We start from the raw sequence: 17,297 nt of genomic DNA, 5'->3' as shown, positions 1-17,297 counted from the left end.
AATTTTTTATTGCTCCATGCTATATTATCTACTGTTTTGGTCATTATTGGGCTTTATTATCCACTTTTATATTATTTTTGGGACTAACCTATTAACGGAAGGCCCAACCCAGAATTGCTGTTTTTTTGCCTATTTTAGGGTGTCGAAGAAAAGGAATATCAAACGGATTCCAAACGAAATGAAACCTTCGGGAACGTGATTTTGTCAATGAACAAGACCGAGGAGACTTGAACCCTACGTCAACACACAAAAGAGGAGGCCACGAGGTAGGGGGGTGCGCCTACCCCCCCCCCCAGGCACGCCCTCCACCCTCGTGGGCCTCCTATTGCTCCACCGACGTACTCCTTCCTCCTATATATACCTACGTACCCCCAAACGATCAGATACAGAGCCAAAACCATAATTCCACCGCCGCAACTTTCTGTATCCACGAGATCCCATCTTGGGGCCTGTTCTGGAGCTCCGTCAGAGGGAGCATCAATCATGGAGGGCTTCTACATCATCACCATAGCCCCTCCGATGAAGTGTGAGTAGTTTACCTCAGACCTACGGGTCCATAGTTATTAGCTAGATGGTTTCTTCTCACTTTTTTGATCTCAATACAATGTTCTCCCCCTCTCTCGTGGAGATCTATTCGATGTAATCTTCTTTTTGCGGTGTGTTTGTTGAGATCGATGAATTGTGGGTTTATGATCAAGTCTATCTATGAATAATATTTGAATATTCTCTGGATTCTTTTATGTATGATTGGTTATCTTTGCAAGTCTCTTCAAATTATCAGTTTGGTTTAGCCTACTAGATTGATCTTTCTTGCAATGGGAGAAGTGCTTAGCTTTGTGTTCAATCTTGCGGTGTCCTTTCCCAGTGACAGTAGGGGCAGCAAGGCACATATTGTATTGTTGCCATCGAGGATAACAAGATGGGGTTTTCATCATATTGCATGAGTTTATCCCTCTACATCATGTCATCTTGCTTAAGGCGTTACTCTGTTTTCCTTAACTTAATACTCTAGATGCATGTTGGATAGCGGTCGATGAGTGGAGTAATAGTAGAAGATGCAGGCAGGAGTCGGTCTACTTGTCTCGGACGTGATGCCTATATACATGATCATACCAAGATATTCTCATAATTATGCTCAATTCTGTCAATTGCTCAATAGTAATTTGTTCACCCACCGTAGAATACTTACGCTCTTGAGAGAAGCCACTAGTGAAACCTATGGCCCCCGGGTCTATCTTCATCATATTAATCTTCCAACACTTAGTAATTTCCTTTGCTTTTTTACTTTGCTTTTATTTTACTTTGCATCTTTATCATAAAAATACCAAAAATATTATCTTACCATATCTATCAGATCTCACTCTCATAAGTGGCAGCGTAGGGATTGACAACCCCTTATCGCGTTGGTTGTGCGGATTTATTTGTTTTGTGCAGGTACGAGGGACTCGCGCATAGCCTCCTACTGGATTGATACCTTGGTTCTCAAAAACTGAGGGAAATACTTACGCTACTTTTCTGCATCATCCCTTCCTCTTCGGGGAAAACCAAAGCAGTGCTCAAGAGGTAGCAAGAAGGATTTCTGGTGCTGTCGCCGGGGAGGTTCGCGCAAGTCAAGATTTGACTCCCGACAACGAGCCATTTCTGGCGCTGTTGCCGGGGAGTCTACGCAAAAGTCAATATACCAAGTACCCATCACAATCCCTATCTCCCACATTACATTATTTGCCATTTGCCTCTCGTTTTCCTCTCCCCCACTTCACCCTTGCCATTTTATTCACCCTCTCTCTCTATCCTCCCTTTCTTTCTCTATTTACCTCTTTTTGCCCGCTTGCTTTTTGTTTGCTTGTGTGTTAGTTTTCTTGCTTGTCTCGATGGCTCTTCCCCGATTTGGTGATCTTCACCTTAAAAGGTTAGAAGAAATCGAAAACAACGTTAGGAGTTTTATGGTCTTGCAATTCGAGCATAATAGTTTCTTTAGAAACGAGCTTAAGGAACAAAAAAGGTTTATGAGTTTTATGAATAAAGAGCTCGATGATATGTCTAAAGAATTTGATGGTTTAAGATCCCAAATTGCTCGTCTTGAGAAGTTGACCGCGGCAATTTCGGATAAGCAAGCCACCTTAGTTAATATGATGGCCACTAAACCGGATTGCTATGAAAATAAAGGTGAAGATCTAAAAGTTATTTATGTGTCCCCTATTAAATCTTTGTTTTTCAATATGAATCTTAATAATGATGGGACTGATTATGATACACCTTTACCTAGAAGACGTTCCAAGAATTCAGAGTTTTTAGATCTTGATGCTAAAATTGATGAAAGTGGGATTGAAGAAATTAAAACCCTAGATGTTGCTAAACCCACTATTTTGGATTTCAAGGAATTTAATTATGAAAATTGCTCTTTGATTGATCGTATTTCCTTGTTGCAATCTGTGCTAAATTCTCCTCACGCTTATAGTCAAAATAAAGCGTTCACTAAACATATCGTTGACGCCTTGATGCAATCTTATGAAGAAAAACTTGAATTAGAAGTCTCTATCCCTAGAAAACTTTATGATGAGTGGGAACCTACTATTAAAATTAAAATTAAATATCATGAATGCTATGCTTTGTGTGATTTGAGTGCTAGTGTTTCCACGATTCCAAAGACTTTGTGCGATTTGTTAGGTTTCCGTGATTTTGATGATTGCTCTCTAAACTTGCAGCTTGCAGATTCCACTATTAAGAAACCTATGGGAAGAATTAATGATGTTCTTATTGTTTAAAATAGGAATTATGTGCCCGTAGATTTTATTGTTCTTGACATAGATTGCAATCCTTCGTGTCCTATTATTCTTGGTAGACCTTTCCTTAGAACGATTGGTGCAATTATTGATATGAAGGAAGGAAATATTAGATTCCAATTTCCGTTAAGGAAAGGCATGGAACACTTTCCTAGAAACAAAATTAAATTACCTCACATGGGCGGCGAGGGCGGCCCGGCGCTCGGCGCGGGCTCGACACGCATATGCATGGATGCGGTGGAGCGGTGGAACGTGGATCAACAGAAGGAAAGCTTCAGCGCACCCCTACCTGGTGCGCCAAATGTCGGATTTTGGGTTCCGACAAAACTCTTGAGGTTCGAACACTAGGATGTGCACGAAGATCTGTCCTCCCCCTTGTACTCACCGTCACCGCGATCTCAGAGCTAAGCGCGTCGAACTCGCAGAACAAAGGGACACAAGATTTATACTGGTTCGGGCCACCATTGTGGTGTAATACCCTACTCCAGTGTGGTGTGGTGGATTGCCTCATAGGCTGAGGATGAACAAGTACAAGGGATGAACAACCTCGTGAGGAGAGGTGCTCTTGTGGTTGGTGAGTTTGTGTGGATGAGAATGATCTGAATGGCCTCAGATCCGTTTTGGAATCTGTGGTGGCTAGCCCTATTTATAGAGGCCCTGGTCCTCTTCCCAAATGCTGGCGGGAAGGGATGCCACAACGGCCAAATTTGAAGGGAGACAACTAGTACTTAGAAGAACGGCACTTGGCGTATGTGTGTGGACTACACAGATTTGAACAAAGCTTGTCCGGTTGATCCCTTTGCTCTCCCTTGTATTGATCAAATCATTGATGCTACGGCGGGTTGTGAGCGTTTGAGTTTTCTGGATGCTTACTCTGGTTATCATCAGATCAAAATGGCTGTTAAGGACCAGGAGAAGACGGCTTTTATAACTCCCTTTGGAGCCTTCTGCTATGTATCTATGCCTTTTGGGCTAAAAAGTGCCCAGGCGACTTATCAGAGTTGCGTGCAGAATTGTCTTCATAATCGGATTGGGCGCAATGTTCATGCTTATGTGGATGATATTGTTGTCAAGTCCAGGAAGGAGGAAACTTTGATAGATGATTTGAAGGAAACTTTTGATAATCTCCGAGTTTATAAGATGATGCTTAATCCAGCCAAGTGTACCTTTGGTGTACCGGCAGGCAAGCTCTTGGGTTTTCTAGTGTCTAACAGGGGTATTGAGGCTAACCCGGACAAGATCAAAGCAATCACTTCTCTAGCTAAACCGGTGTGCATTAATGATGTTCAATGACTAGTGGGTCGAATTGTAGCATTGAGCCGGTTTATCAGCCGGTTGGGGGAGAAGGCTATCCCTCTTTATCATATGATGAAAAAGACAGATAATTTTGTCTGGAGTGATGCGGCTGATGCAGCATTTGAGGACTTGAACAAACAATTAGCCGAGCCTCCCGTGCTTGCTGCTCCCGTTGATAAAGAGCCACTGTTGTTATATGTGGCTACTAATGCCCGAGCTGTCAGTCTGGCTATTGTGGTAGAGCGGAAGGAGGCAGGCAAGGAATATCCGGTTCAACGGCCGATTTATTATATCCGTGAGGTACTCATTGAATCCAAACAAAGATACCCACATTGGCAGAAGCTGGTGTATGGAGTTTTTATGGCAAGCCGGAAGCTTGAATAGTACTTTCAGGGTCACCCCATCACTGTGATCAGCTCTGCTCCTATGGGGGATATAATCCAAAACAGGGAAGCAACTGGCCGGGTTGCCAAGTGGGCCATTGAGGTTGGACCTCATGGGCTAAAGTATATGCCTCGAACGGCAATCAAGTCCCAGGCACTTGGGGATTTCAGCAATGACTGGACAAAATTGCAAACACCAGAGGAAAAACCGGATAACACATATTGGACTCTTCACTTTGATGGGTCTAGGCAATTGGAGGGCTCGGGGGCTGGAGTTGTGCTAGCTTCCCCTCGAGGTGATAAATTTTTTTATGTCCTCCGTTTAATGTTTCCATGCAATAACAATGCAGCGGAATATGAGGCTTTACTCCATGGTCTTCGAGTGGCTAAGGAGATGAACTTAAGCCGGGTTAGGTGCTTTGGTGAGTCAGATTTGGTAGCTCAACAAGTATCAGTCACTTGGGACTCTAAGGATCCACTCATGGAGGCTTATCGATGGGAGGTGGATATTATCGCTGGTCATTTCAAGGGTTACCAGGTTGAACATGTGGACCGGAGGAAGAATGAAGCGGCAGACGCTTTAAGCTGACTGGGTTCTCAACGTAAACCGGTGCCGCCCAACGTTTTTCTTGATGTCCTTCATAACCCGTCGGTCAAGTTACCCACAGAGGAGGATTTGGCTACTCCTGACCCAGAGGCTCAATTGGTGGCGTCTCTTCATGTTATCCCGGATTGGACGGTTCCCTATTTGGCATATATGACCCGGGGCGAGTTACCTGAGGAGGAGGTTTTGTCCTGACAGATAATCCAGCGGTCCAAGTCAATGACTATTGTCAACGGAGAGTTGCATCATTGCAGTGTTACAGGGGCGTTTCAGCGTTGTGTGTCTCCGGAAGAAGGTTGTGAGATCCTCCGTGAGATCCATGAAGGGGACTGTGGGCATCATGCCGGTTCAAAGTCTCTGGTTGCAAAAGCTTTTCGTCGTGGTTTTTATTGGCTGATGGCTCATGCTGATACTGTCGGTGTTCTGGGAACGGGGTTCCCCAGACTTGCCTGCCTGCGGCCTGCGGCGTGGCTCAAAGGGGGGCCCAGCACGGCCCATCTTCACCAACACAGACCCAAGACCCTCGCGAGGGGCCAAGCCTCGCGGGGCGGACGACAAGGAGCTTCCTCAGGCACGGCCTCACCAGGCTGGCTCGCGAGGAGGCGGAGAGATCAAGGCGGGGTACCTCACGAGGTGCCCGTGACGCAAGCCATGACGACCAAAGGCGCCAGGCGGGTGCCAGCCTGCGCAGTGTCCTCCTTTCCTCTTCGGTGCAAAGGGGGCAAGCGCAGCCGCTGAGTACCGAGGCATCAGGAAAAGGTTGCCATTTCGGTGCAACAAGACCAGGACCAGGAGGACTGCAAGACGGAGGTCATTGTGGAGCCCAAGACGGTGTCACCACTAGAACTTTGTGCAGGCGAAGACTACTTTTGTCAGGATAGCTGGTACTAGCTGTCCCCCTTCAAATTAGCCCGCCATTGTTGGCTCCCTTCCCGCTCGATATTTGGGAAGAGGACCAGGGCCTCTATAAATAGGACCAGCCCCCCACAGGAGAGAGGGAGAGATCGGATAATCAGGAGAGATAGGAGAATCAGGAGAGATCAGAGAGAATCAGAGGGGAGATCAGAGAATCAGAGGAGAGAATCAGAATCAGGGAGAGAGAGAGAAGGGTGACTGAAATCCTCCCAACAGTTCATCGCCCCAGCCAAGAGCAGACCCTCGCGAGGTTGTTCTTCCTTGTATTGTTCATCATCATCAGCCCAAGAGGCAATCCACCATGCCACACACTGGAGTAGGGTATTACACCACAACGGTGGCCCGAACCCGTATAAACCCTGTGTCTCTCGTGTTGTTCTTTCCATAGCATAGATCTTAGCGAGGCAGAGGGGTGCAGGTAGGTAGGAGGCGAAATCTCCGCGCGACCCCAGTGTTCGAACCTCAAGGGTCTGCCGGAACCCGAAATCCGATATTTGGCGCGCCAGGTAGGGGTGCGCCGGAATTCGTCTTCCACCACCCCGTTCTCCTCCGACCATCTCGCCCATGTCTGACGCTCGTCGGGCCCGTGCCGAGCGCCGGGCTGCTCTCGCTTCCCGCGTCGCCCAGACGGCTCCTGTCGGCGGGCGTCCTCGCCGTTCCCCGTCACCTGCCGTCAACGCCGCCACCGGCCCGGCGGGCGACGAGCAGCAAGCATCGTCTCAGCATCCATCCGTGTGGCAAGACGGCCGCATCGCAACTCCCTCGCTCACCCCAGCTGGTTCTTCGTCCCGCGCGCTTCGCGCACCCATGAAGGCTCGAGCTGCGCTCATCGCGGCAAACGAGCTCCTGCGCTACTGTCCCGTCGACGACGTCTACGAAGAATGGCTCAACCGCGTCGCCAAGCTTGTCCGCGCCGCAGGGGGCTCTCCTGCGCCGTCTGTTCCGCTGCACTGCACCCCGCCCTGCGCGGGCGACGAAGCTCCGACGGCGCCCCGGCCGCCTCCTCCTCAAGAAGGCGCCATGGCTCCAAGGCGCGTGGCCCCTGGGCGGAACCCGCTCCGTCAGGTGCCAGCGCAGCAAGAGAAGAGCTGCCAGGAAATCCCTCGCCCGCAAGAAGCTGCCCGAGTGCTTCCTGCTCCAGCATGTCGCGACCATGCTCCTGCTCCAGCACGTCAAGACCCCGCGCTGCTCCCAGCTGCAGCGCGTGGGGACATGCAAGACCAAGCTCTCCGTCACCCAAGGCCTCCCGTGGACACAGCAGGCTGCCGTGCCTTCACCACCGAGCTACGCAGCGTCGCGTGGCCCGGCAAGTTCAAGCCAGACCTGCCTCCTCGTTATGACGGCACGGCTAACCCTGCGGAGTTCCTCCAGCTCTACGAGTAGGGCATCGAAGCTGCCAACGGAGATGAGAAGGTCATGGAGAACTGATTTCCCATGGCACTCAAGGACGGGGCCCGCACCTGGCTCCAGAACCTAGCTCCAGGCACGATCTCCTCCTGGGTCGAGATGCGCACCCGCTTCATCGCCAACTTCCAAGGTACTCGTGACCGGCCACCCGCCGTGAGCGACATGCGCCGCATCAAGCAACAACCCGGGGAGACCCTGTAGAAGTACATCCAGCGCTTCAACAACGCATGCCTCAAGATTCCCAAGGTGACTGAGGAGGCCATCATTTCAGCCTTCTCCGACGGCGTGCGCGATGTCAAGATGAAGGAGGAGCTGGCGATGCATGAAGACCTGTGCACTTCCTTGGAGCTGTTCAACTTGGCAACCAAGTGCGCCAGGGCTGAGGAAGGGCGTCTCTCCCTCCTCGAGCTGCCTGCCGCAGACCCAGAAGAGAAGAAGCCCAAGGCCAAGGATGTGAAGCGCAAGGGGGCTGCCGTGCTCGCGGCAGAACCAGACATCAAGCGGGGCAGAGATCAGCCCGAACCTTCCAAGGGCAGCTGGTACTGTGTGTACCACGACCTCCACACCCACAACACCAATGAATAGCAAGAGCTCTGAGCCGTGCGAGAAGGAAGGATCGGCCGTCGCCCCGACCACGGTAACCGGGGCTACGGTCGAGGAGGAGGAAGGAACGCAGGACGCTGCGAAGACCGTGGCCCGCGCCAAGGGTGGCGCGATCAACCTCGCGAGGATCGCTGGCAAGACCCACCTCGCGAGGGAGGCTGGAGGGATCAGCCTCGTGAGGATCACCCGCATGGCAACGCAGGCCTCCCTCCGCTGCCGCCGCAGCCAAGGAGAAACGAGGACCGCCACCAAGACGAGGGGGCTGGGGGCTTCCAGGAGCCGCGCGCGATCGCCTGCATCCTGGGCAGGGCTCAGGCCCCAGCCTCTCAACGCATCTTCAAGCAGTTCGCCCGCGAAGTGAATGCAGTCCTCCCCAGGCTTGAAGACACGCGCCCTCTCAGGTGGTCGGCATGCGCCATCACTTCAGCTCAGCAGATCAGCTCAAGTGCGCGGCTACAACCGTAGTCCTCCCAATGCTTTGTTCCCCAATCATCAGCAACGTGGTGGTCACCAGGACCCTCATCGATGGCGGGGCAGGGCTCAACGTCCTGTCCGTGGAAACATTCAACAATCTCCATGTGCCCTACAGCCAGCTTCAGCCAACCAAGCCATTCTCCGGAATCACCGACGGCTCCACGGTCCCGATTGGGCAGGTCCGCCTCCCTGTCACCTTCGGGGCACACGACAACTACCGCTCCGAGCTCATCGACTTCGACGTCGCTCACATTCGCCTGCCATACAACACCATCCTTGGGTACCCAACGCTGGCCAAGTTCATGGTCGTAACTCACCACGGCTACAACATCCTCAAGATGCCAGGAAGTGGCGGAGTCATCACGGTGCCCTGTGAAGAGAAGGACACGGTGTGTTCCCTGGAACGAGCCTTTCAGGCCGCGTCACTGGAAGACCCGGATCGCGGAAGCAGGAGGCTTCCCGAGACCGCCCCCAAGAAGAAGAAGACATTGTCCGGCCCGACCCCTCAATAGGCAGGCCCCTCTGGGCCCATGCCTACCCAGGGGGAACCTCCTTCCATCGCATAGGGAAGCGCGCCCGGCGCCCTCCTCAGGCAGGGCTCGGGGGCTCTCCCCTGGAGGGCCACCGAGCTGGCCAGGGTCACGAGGGAGGTGCTTGGGCACCACATGGAGGCGTGTTTCGAAGCACGTTTCCCTCAAGAAGGAGTAAGGCAAGGAGAGCCAGACCCTCAGGAGTTCGTCAGCAAGGCCATTCAGGAGCTACAAGAGTCAAGGGTCATGAAAGGCGGCCACCGTCTACCAGCAGTGGCTCCCCATCCAGGCGAGGATGGTGGGCTGCACGTCTGCATCGACATACCAGGGCTCAACCGAGTCGCCTCTTTGGAGCGCCTCTGGCCCTCGCGAGTGGGGCACTGCGGAGGTCCACCCCACAGCTACGTTCGCATGCCTTACGGCTTGCCGAACGCGGCTGCCATGTACCAGCGCCTCATGAGGGGCATCATGGAGGCACAGAGGGCCAGGCGTTCCGCAGCCCTGGCGGAGATGGAGATGGTCTGTGGGGAGCTGCCAGCACCTCCGGAGCCTCCCGAGGCCCCCGGGCCTGGGGGCTCATGAGGATCGGCTTCCGCAGCCCACCGAGTCTGCTACACCAACACCCCTTAGACCTCAACGTCATCAGGTGACATCTTTCAAGTTTCACTTCCAGCTGGGAGCGCACCCCAGGGCTGCATTATTCCCAGGCCGCGTGGGTCCGTCCCTGCGGCGTGTATCCCTTTTATTTCATGTTGTTAGCTTACCTTGTTGGGGGCGCCCCTTGGGCTGCATGATCCCCAAGTCGCTCGGGCCTGACCCAGTGATGTCCGCCTTCCCAGCATCTATTTGAATGAATCCACTCCTTCACGGCTAATGTGTTTGACCTAGCTGCCCGCTCAACTGACGCCAACTGACGGAACTGCTCCCAAACGGCATGACGCTTGCGCATGGGTCCGTCCCTGCAACGCCGACAAACCTGGATGGCTGAGCTCTGGCCGCGGCAGCCCCGCATGGCGCCACCTCGTCAAGCCTTCAGTTCCACATTACCCATCGGAAGCAACCAACGGCTGACTGTCAATTGTCGTGGCAACCCCTCATTCTTTCTCCGATGAGTCTACAGGATCTCTTAAAGGAGCTGCATCAGGCGAGGCCCTTGCGGTGTCTCCTTCACTCTCATTCGTGCGAACCGCTTGCATGTTAAAGGGGGGGGGGGTGCCTGAGCATCGCGACTCAGGGCTCCTATTGGCTCTCCAGCCCTCACCCTCTGGCCTTGTCCACGGCATCGCGACCTGGCATACCAGTGATGGCTGAGACTCGCTCGAGGGCCGGGACCCGAGGACGTAGAGCAGAAAGGGGAGCAAAGGCGAGAGGGGAGGGACACACGAGGACCTCGCCGAGCAACCTCATGCCTGCCGATGCACGGACCGGCGACACACTAGAGAACGACCCCTGATATTCGAGATAATTCACCACCCGGAAGCACCAGCTACCGTGGCACCACCCCCGCACCTAATGCAATCCCGTGTTAGCGACGCCGCTCCCCTTTCTCACCAAATGATGGCTGCTTGAGTGCCAAATGGGACCTCCTGAGCATCGCGACTCCGGGTCGCTCACCTCCTGGCCTTGACCACGGCATCACGACCTGGCATACCAGCGACGGCTGAAGCCGCCTTGGGACTGGGACCTATCGGCGCAGAGCACCAAGCCCTCGTGAGGTTCGAAAGGGAGGACTGAGCTAAGACGGAATGAGCAACTCGCACAATTCTACGACAAGGGTTATATTAACAAAACAGGATCACAGGCACCTTACAAGCCCCCACGAGACGCGTCTTTGATTCCTCGCAGGGAACAGATCCTAAAGGGACACTAACTACGCGCGCCCCTGCAGAAGACGCCATCATCAACAGTGGGCCGTCAAGCACCGGCGCCAACCCCATCCAGATCAGAGTCGGTGGCGGCCTGACGATCCCGCCCTGCTCCAGGAGCGGCGCCGGCTCGGGGGCTTGTAGCTGTTGTCGCTCGTCTCCGGAGTCGCGAAGAGCTCGCTGGAGTTGTTGGAACCTCCGCCGCCTCCGCCGCCTGAGGAGCCACCAAGGGAGCGGTCGGCGGGCCTAGTCATTGCCGCAGCAGGGTCCCAGCCACCGATCCCGGGGCAGCACTCCAGCTGGCGCCCGTTCGCATCGAAGACCTTGAAGAACATCACCAAAGCACCATCGTACTCCAAGTGGATCGCGAAGGCGCCTCTTGTCCTGCAAACCTGGGTGATTTCGCTCCAGCCTCGAGTAATGAAGACCTCGCCCGGGGCAACGACCGTAACCTCTGCCCCGGTCGCGAGGGTGCTGCAGTCGGCGTGCTGCAGCCAAAGCTCCAGGGGCTCTCCCTGCGGGACGATGGAGGCGAAGAAGGAAGGAAGGCGAATCCAAGACTGAGGAGGCATGGCGACGTGGAGCACGAGCTCTCGGGAGGAGCCCTCGGTGTGGACCCCAGGGGGGACGACCCACACGGCGCCGACGGCGGCGCCGCCCGTGGCGATCAGCATCATCTCCTTCAGGGCCCTCGATGTGGCCGTACAAGGGAAGCGGGAACCCTGGCGTTGCCCGCTCGCACCAAGGCCTCGACACCACCTGATGGGCCCCCTCGTCCGGGCCACGGAGGACGAGCCATTTCTTCGGCGGGAGCAGGTCAGGTTCCTCTCGGGGAGCCTTTCCCTTCTCTGCCATCGAGAACCGGCGGATCGAAGACATCGCAGCAAGACGGAGCAAGGACCGGGAAGAAGGAGAAGCAAGGAGGGATGGACTGGAAGGGTGCACGCCGTTCCATACTTATGGCCGGCGGAGGCCAACCGCCGACCTCCACGATCGCAGGTAATCATGACCCACTTTGCATGCAGGGACTTGTCCAGTCCGTGCAGTTGCCGAGGCGCCATGGGGAAGTGGAGACGCCCATGTCCAATCAACCGCCACGCAGCGCCCAAGGCCGTAGGCTGTTAGGGCCCGCGGTGCTTCGCTCTTGCCCTTCCGCCTCCCTGCACGGCCAAGTCCGGGCGCGCCTTGGGCCCGGGGGCTATTGTCGGCGTTATGGGAACGGGGGTCCCCAGACTTGCCTGCCTGTAGCCTGCGGCGTGGCTCAAAGGGGGGCCTAGCATGGCCCATCTTCACCAACACAGACCCAAGACCCTCGCGAGGGGCCAAGCCTCGCGGGGCGGACAACACGGACCTTCCTCAGGCACGGCCTCACCAGGCTGGCTCGCGAGGAGGCGGAGAGATCAAGGCGGGGTACCTCACGAGGTGCCCGTGACGCAAGCCATGACGACCAAAGGCGCCAGGCGGGTGCCAGCCCGCGCAGTGTCCTCCTTTCCTCTTCGGTGCAAAGGGGGCAAGCGCAGCCGCGGAGTACCGAGGCATCAGGGAAAGGTTGCCATTTCGGTGCAACAAGACCAGGACCAGGAGAACTGCAAGACGGACGTCATTGTGGAGCCCAAGACGGCGTCACCACCAGAGCTTTGTGCAGTCGAAGACTACTTTTGTCAGGATAGCTGGTACTAGCTGTCCCCCTTCAAATTAGCCCACCATTATTGGCAACCTTCCCGCTCGATATTTGGGAAGAGGACCAGGGCCTCTATAAATAGGACCAGCCCCCCACAGGAGAGGGGGAGAGATCGGAGAATCAGGAGAGTTCAGAGAATCAGGAGAGATCAGAGAGAATCAGAGGGGAGATCAGAGAATCAGAGGAGAGAATCAGAATCAGAGAGAGAGAGAAGGGTGACTGAACTCCTCCCAGCAGTTCATCACCCCAGCCAAGAGCAGACCCTTGCGAGGCTGTTCTTCCTTGTATTGTTCATCATCATCAGCCCAAGAGGCAATCCACCACGCCACACACTGGAGTAGGGTATTACACCACAACGGTGGCCCGAACTAGTATAAACCCTGTGTCTCTCGTGTTGTTCTTTCCATAGCTTAGATCTTAGCGAGGCGTAGGGGTGCGGGTAGGTAGGAGGTGAAATCTCCACGCGCACCCCAGTGTTCAAACCTCAAGGGTCTGCCGGAACCCGAAATCCGACAGATACTAAGGACTTGGTTAGAAGGTGTGACGGTTGTCAGAAATTTTCATGTCGAGCTCATGTTGCGGCTCAGGATTTAAGTATGATTCCAATCACTTGGCCATTTGCAGTCTGGGGGCTTGATATGGTGGGGCCCTTTAAGAGATCCAAGGATAAGAAGACCTACCTCCTAGTGGCAGTTGACAAGTTTACTAAGTGGGTAGAGGCCGAGCCAGTGAGCAAATGTGATGCAGCGACGACAGTTCAGTTCATGAAGAAGGTGATTTTCCGCTTTGGCTTTCCACATAGCATTATCACTGACAATGGCACTAACCTTTCCAAGGGAGCTATGGAAGATTTTTGTCAACGTGAGCATATCCGGCTTGATATATCATCAGTAGCTCACCCCCAGTCTAATGGTCAAGCTGAGAGAGCCAATCAAGATATCTTAAGAGGTATTAATCCCCGACTTATGGTTCCCTTGTAGAGGACACCGGGTTGTTGGGTCGAGGAGTTACCTTTCGTATTATGGAGCATTAATACCACCCCCAATAGGTCTACGGGCTATATGCCCTTTTTCATGGTTTATGGAGCAGAAGCAGTTCTCCCTAGTGACATCCATCATGACTCGCCCCGTGTGGCGACTTATGTTGAAGCTGACAATGAAAAGGCACGTCAGGAAGCACTTGACCTATTGGATGAAGAGCGTGATATTGCAGTGGCTCGTTTGGCGATTTACCAGCAAGACCTGCGCCGTTACCACAACCACCGGTTTAAAACCAGAACTTTTCAAGAAGGTGATCTGGTGCTCTGGCTCACCCAGGACCAGGCTGATATGTAGAAGTTATCCCCACCTTGGGAAGGCCCCCTTGTGGTCAGCAAGAATCTAAACAATGGGTCATATTACCTTATCGATGTTCGAGACCACAAGGACTCACGCACGTCGGAGGAGGAGACCCACCGGCCGTGGAATATTGCTCAGCTTAGGCCATATTACATGTGAGCCACAGGTTCTCCGTATGTAAATATTTAAACAATGTATATATTATGATTGATATAATAAACCGACATCCTTGCTAAAGCGGGGCTTCTGTCGTTCCCTTACATGAGTTTCTGATTATTTTGGTAATCCGGCTATCAAGCCCATATTATAAGAGCATAGCTCTGTTACCTTGGTAATCCGGTTATCAAGCCCATATTATAAGAGCACTACTCTGTTACCTTGGTAATCCGGCTATCTAGACCATATTATAATAGCATAGCTCTGTTACCTTGGTAATCCGGCTATCAAGCCCGTATTATAAGAGCACAACTTTGTTACCTTGGTAATCCGGCTATCAAGCCAATATCACAACTTCATATGAGCAGGGCTCTGATCTACTTAAGGCTTAATGCCCAGATTAGAGGGACCAAAGAGAGTCTGATGCATAGCACAGCTCAAACATAGGTATCCCTTGGGTACAACCCACATAACCACTTGGGGGCTTGGTCGTATTCGAACCATAGCTACACCTCTTGATAGGCTTAAGGCCACCAGGGAAATCACTTGGGGGCTTGGTCGTATTCGAACCATAGCTACACCTCTTGATAGGCTTAAGGCCACCAGGGAAACCGCTTGGGGGCTTGGTCGTATTCGAACCACAGCTACACTTCTTGATAGGCATAAGGCCACCAGGGAAATCACCTGGGGGCTTGGTCGTATTCGAACCATAGCTACACCTCTTGATAGGTGTAACGCCACCAGGGAAATCACTTGGGGGCTTTGGTCGTATTCGAATCATCGCTTTAACCCTCTCGATCATTGTAATACCACAATTATGACTATTTTCAACTTTTTTGATTTTTTTCTTTGGTTTATAATGCTTTATGAGTATAATTTATTTATGCTATTTAAACTTGGTCTGGGCTCGTTCATAAACCGACAACAGCTGAGGAATATCAATGTTCAAGTTATGGGTTATCACCCTTATTATACTACCTTGCTGATCCAGCAGTGTGATAAAATATCCACTACAAAAAATACACTTCCGTGATGATATGTGTTTGTCACAGTAGGTCGCTTTTTTTTGTCATGCATGTACATCCATGACAAATTTATTACAGAATCAAGATAGTCATACATGTGCTGTCGTAGAAGTGTTCCATGACATTACCAAAATTATCATCACGGAAGTGTCCACTTCCATGACGATAAATCGCGCATCACAGAAGTGCTTTCGTCAAGGGTGACCGACACGTGGCATCCAACGGAACGGAACGCCGTTAAGCTATCGGGTCGGGTTTTGGATCCGATAACCCGTTAACAGCCCCGACCAATGGGGATTTTCCATGTGTAAAATCATCATTGACTAGAGGAAACACGTGTTGGCTCATCGTCGGGACAGATGTCATCCACTCACTGGACAGAAGGCGCCTATGATACGTCAACACGTGGCATAGCCCAACAAGTTTAAATGGGTCGGCCCAACTAGAGGCCCACAAGATTTTGCGGGCCATAATGGGCTGGCCCAGCTAAAGGCCCACGAAATTTTGCGGACCATAATGGGCTGGCCCAGCTAAAGGCCCACAAGATTTTGCGGGCCATAATGAGCCGGCCCAGGTAAAGGCCCACAAGATTTTTTTGTGCCATAATGGGCCGGCCCAGGTAAAGGTCCACAAGATTCTTGCGGGTCATAATGGGCCGGCCCAGCTAAAGGCCCACGAGATTTTGCTGACAATAATGGGACGGCCCAGCTGTAGGCCCACAAGATTTTGAGGACCCTAGTAGGCCGGCCCATTAACTGGCTGCCATGTTTTGGGCCAAATGCCGGCCCATATTTGATCCGGTCCATTGATGGCCTGCCACGCACCGGGCCTAATAGTGGCCCATATGAGATCCGGCCCGTTAAAAGCCTACCACGTTCTATGCCAAATTACGACCCAGATCAGGTCCATCCCTTTAAGAGGCTTTGGGCTCAATTATGGCCCATATCAGATTCGGCCCGTCTACTGGACACTATGCTTTTGGGCCCACTTGCTAAAGGCCCACTTAGTAATTCGGCATGATATTAGTTTTGGCCTGTTAAGGGCCCGTTTAACATTTTGGCCCTATATTAATTTCGGCCTGTTAAAAGCCCGTCATATAGTTGGGCCTAACTACGGCCCGGTTTGCATCCGGCCTGCTCGCAGCCAATATCTGATTGGGCCAAACAAGGACCCAGACAATTTTGGCCTGTTAAAAGCCCGTGATTTGATTCGCACAATCATGGGCTGGGGTTCATTTCGGGCTGCTGCGTAACTAGTAGGAATTAAGAACAAACCTACTCTATACAATAAAGAAATTACGGCATAGTAACTAAGAATAAACCTACACTACACAATAAAGGATTTAAGGTATATTACATCCACTAGGCATCAAAGTTCACCACCAGTGATCATAAAGCGCAACGAAGAAGCAGATTACAAAAACTAGGCACCATTGCAGCGTAACAAAATAATACTGAACCGAGACCACTTCCAAGACAGTTCAAGAAAGGTTAGCCTTGCGGGGGAACTGCTGCGCAAGCTACTGAGCAAGGCTGTGAGACCGGCCTAGCATGTCGGTCATAGCTTCCAGGTGTAGCTGTTTAGCGATGAGGTTCTCATTGGTGTTCTCCGTAATCTTTCTTAGAGATAGGACTTCAAGTCGAAGTTGAGTTGCAGAATGCCTTTCTGCTAGAACTTGGGACTAAAGAAGTCGAACTGATTCAGACAATGAATTCTGTGAGCTTGTCTGACTGTTAGTCTCAAGTAACTTGAACACTGCATCAAGACAAGACTTTGGGGTTGTCTCGCTATCTTCAAGATGTTTTGCCTTCTTTGCTGTAATATATGTTGGGTTTGTCTCACAGCCTTCAGCAGACTTGTGCATGCCATCAGGCATATCACCCTAAAACAAAGCAGAGAGATGACAGGTTTTGCACGTGTATAAACAAAGATGATAACTGTTCTGTCAATTCTATCCAATTTCAAATTAGAAAATAAAGAGTATGTTCGAAATATCAATAGCATAATTTGGCATTGTTCATAATGCGGGGAGCTTCACCACACTACTGGATTACCATATCAACATAACAAGCATAGATGAAGGGCAAAGAAAATCATTGTATCTATTTTGGATAATGTGCATGGCATGTTGTTCATATCATCAGCCACATCAGTAAGATAAAACAGGAGATGACAAGGTGCAAACGTGGGCTGCTTCACCACACACTAGATTATAGATCCACAAAAACAAGCATACAT

The sequence above is a fragment of the Triticum aestivum genome, chromosome 1A, assembly GCF_018294505.1.
Source record: "Triticum aestivum cultivar Chinese Spring chromosome 1A, IWGSC CS RefSeq v2.1, whole genome shotgun sequence".
Classification (NCBI taxonomy): Eukaryota; Viridiplantae; Streptophyta; class Magnoliopsida; order Poales; family Poaceae; genus Triticum; species Triticum aestivum.
Note: the sequence above shows the minus strand (reverse complement) of the source record.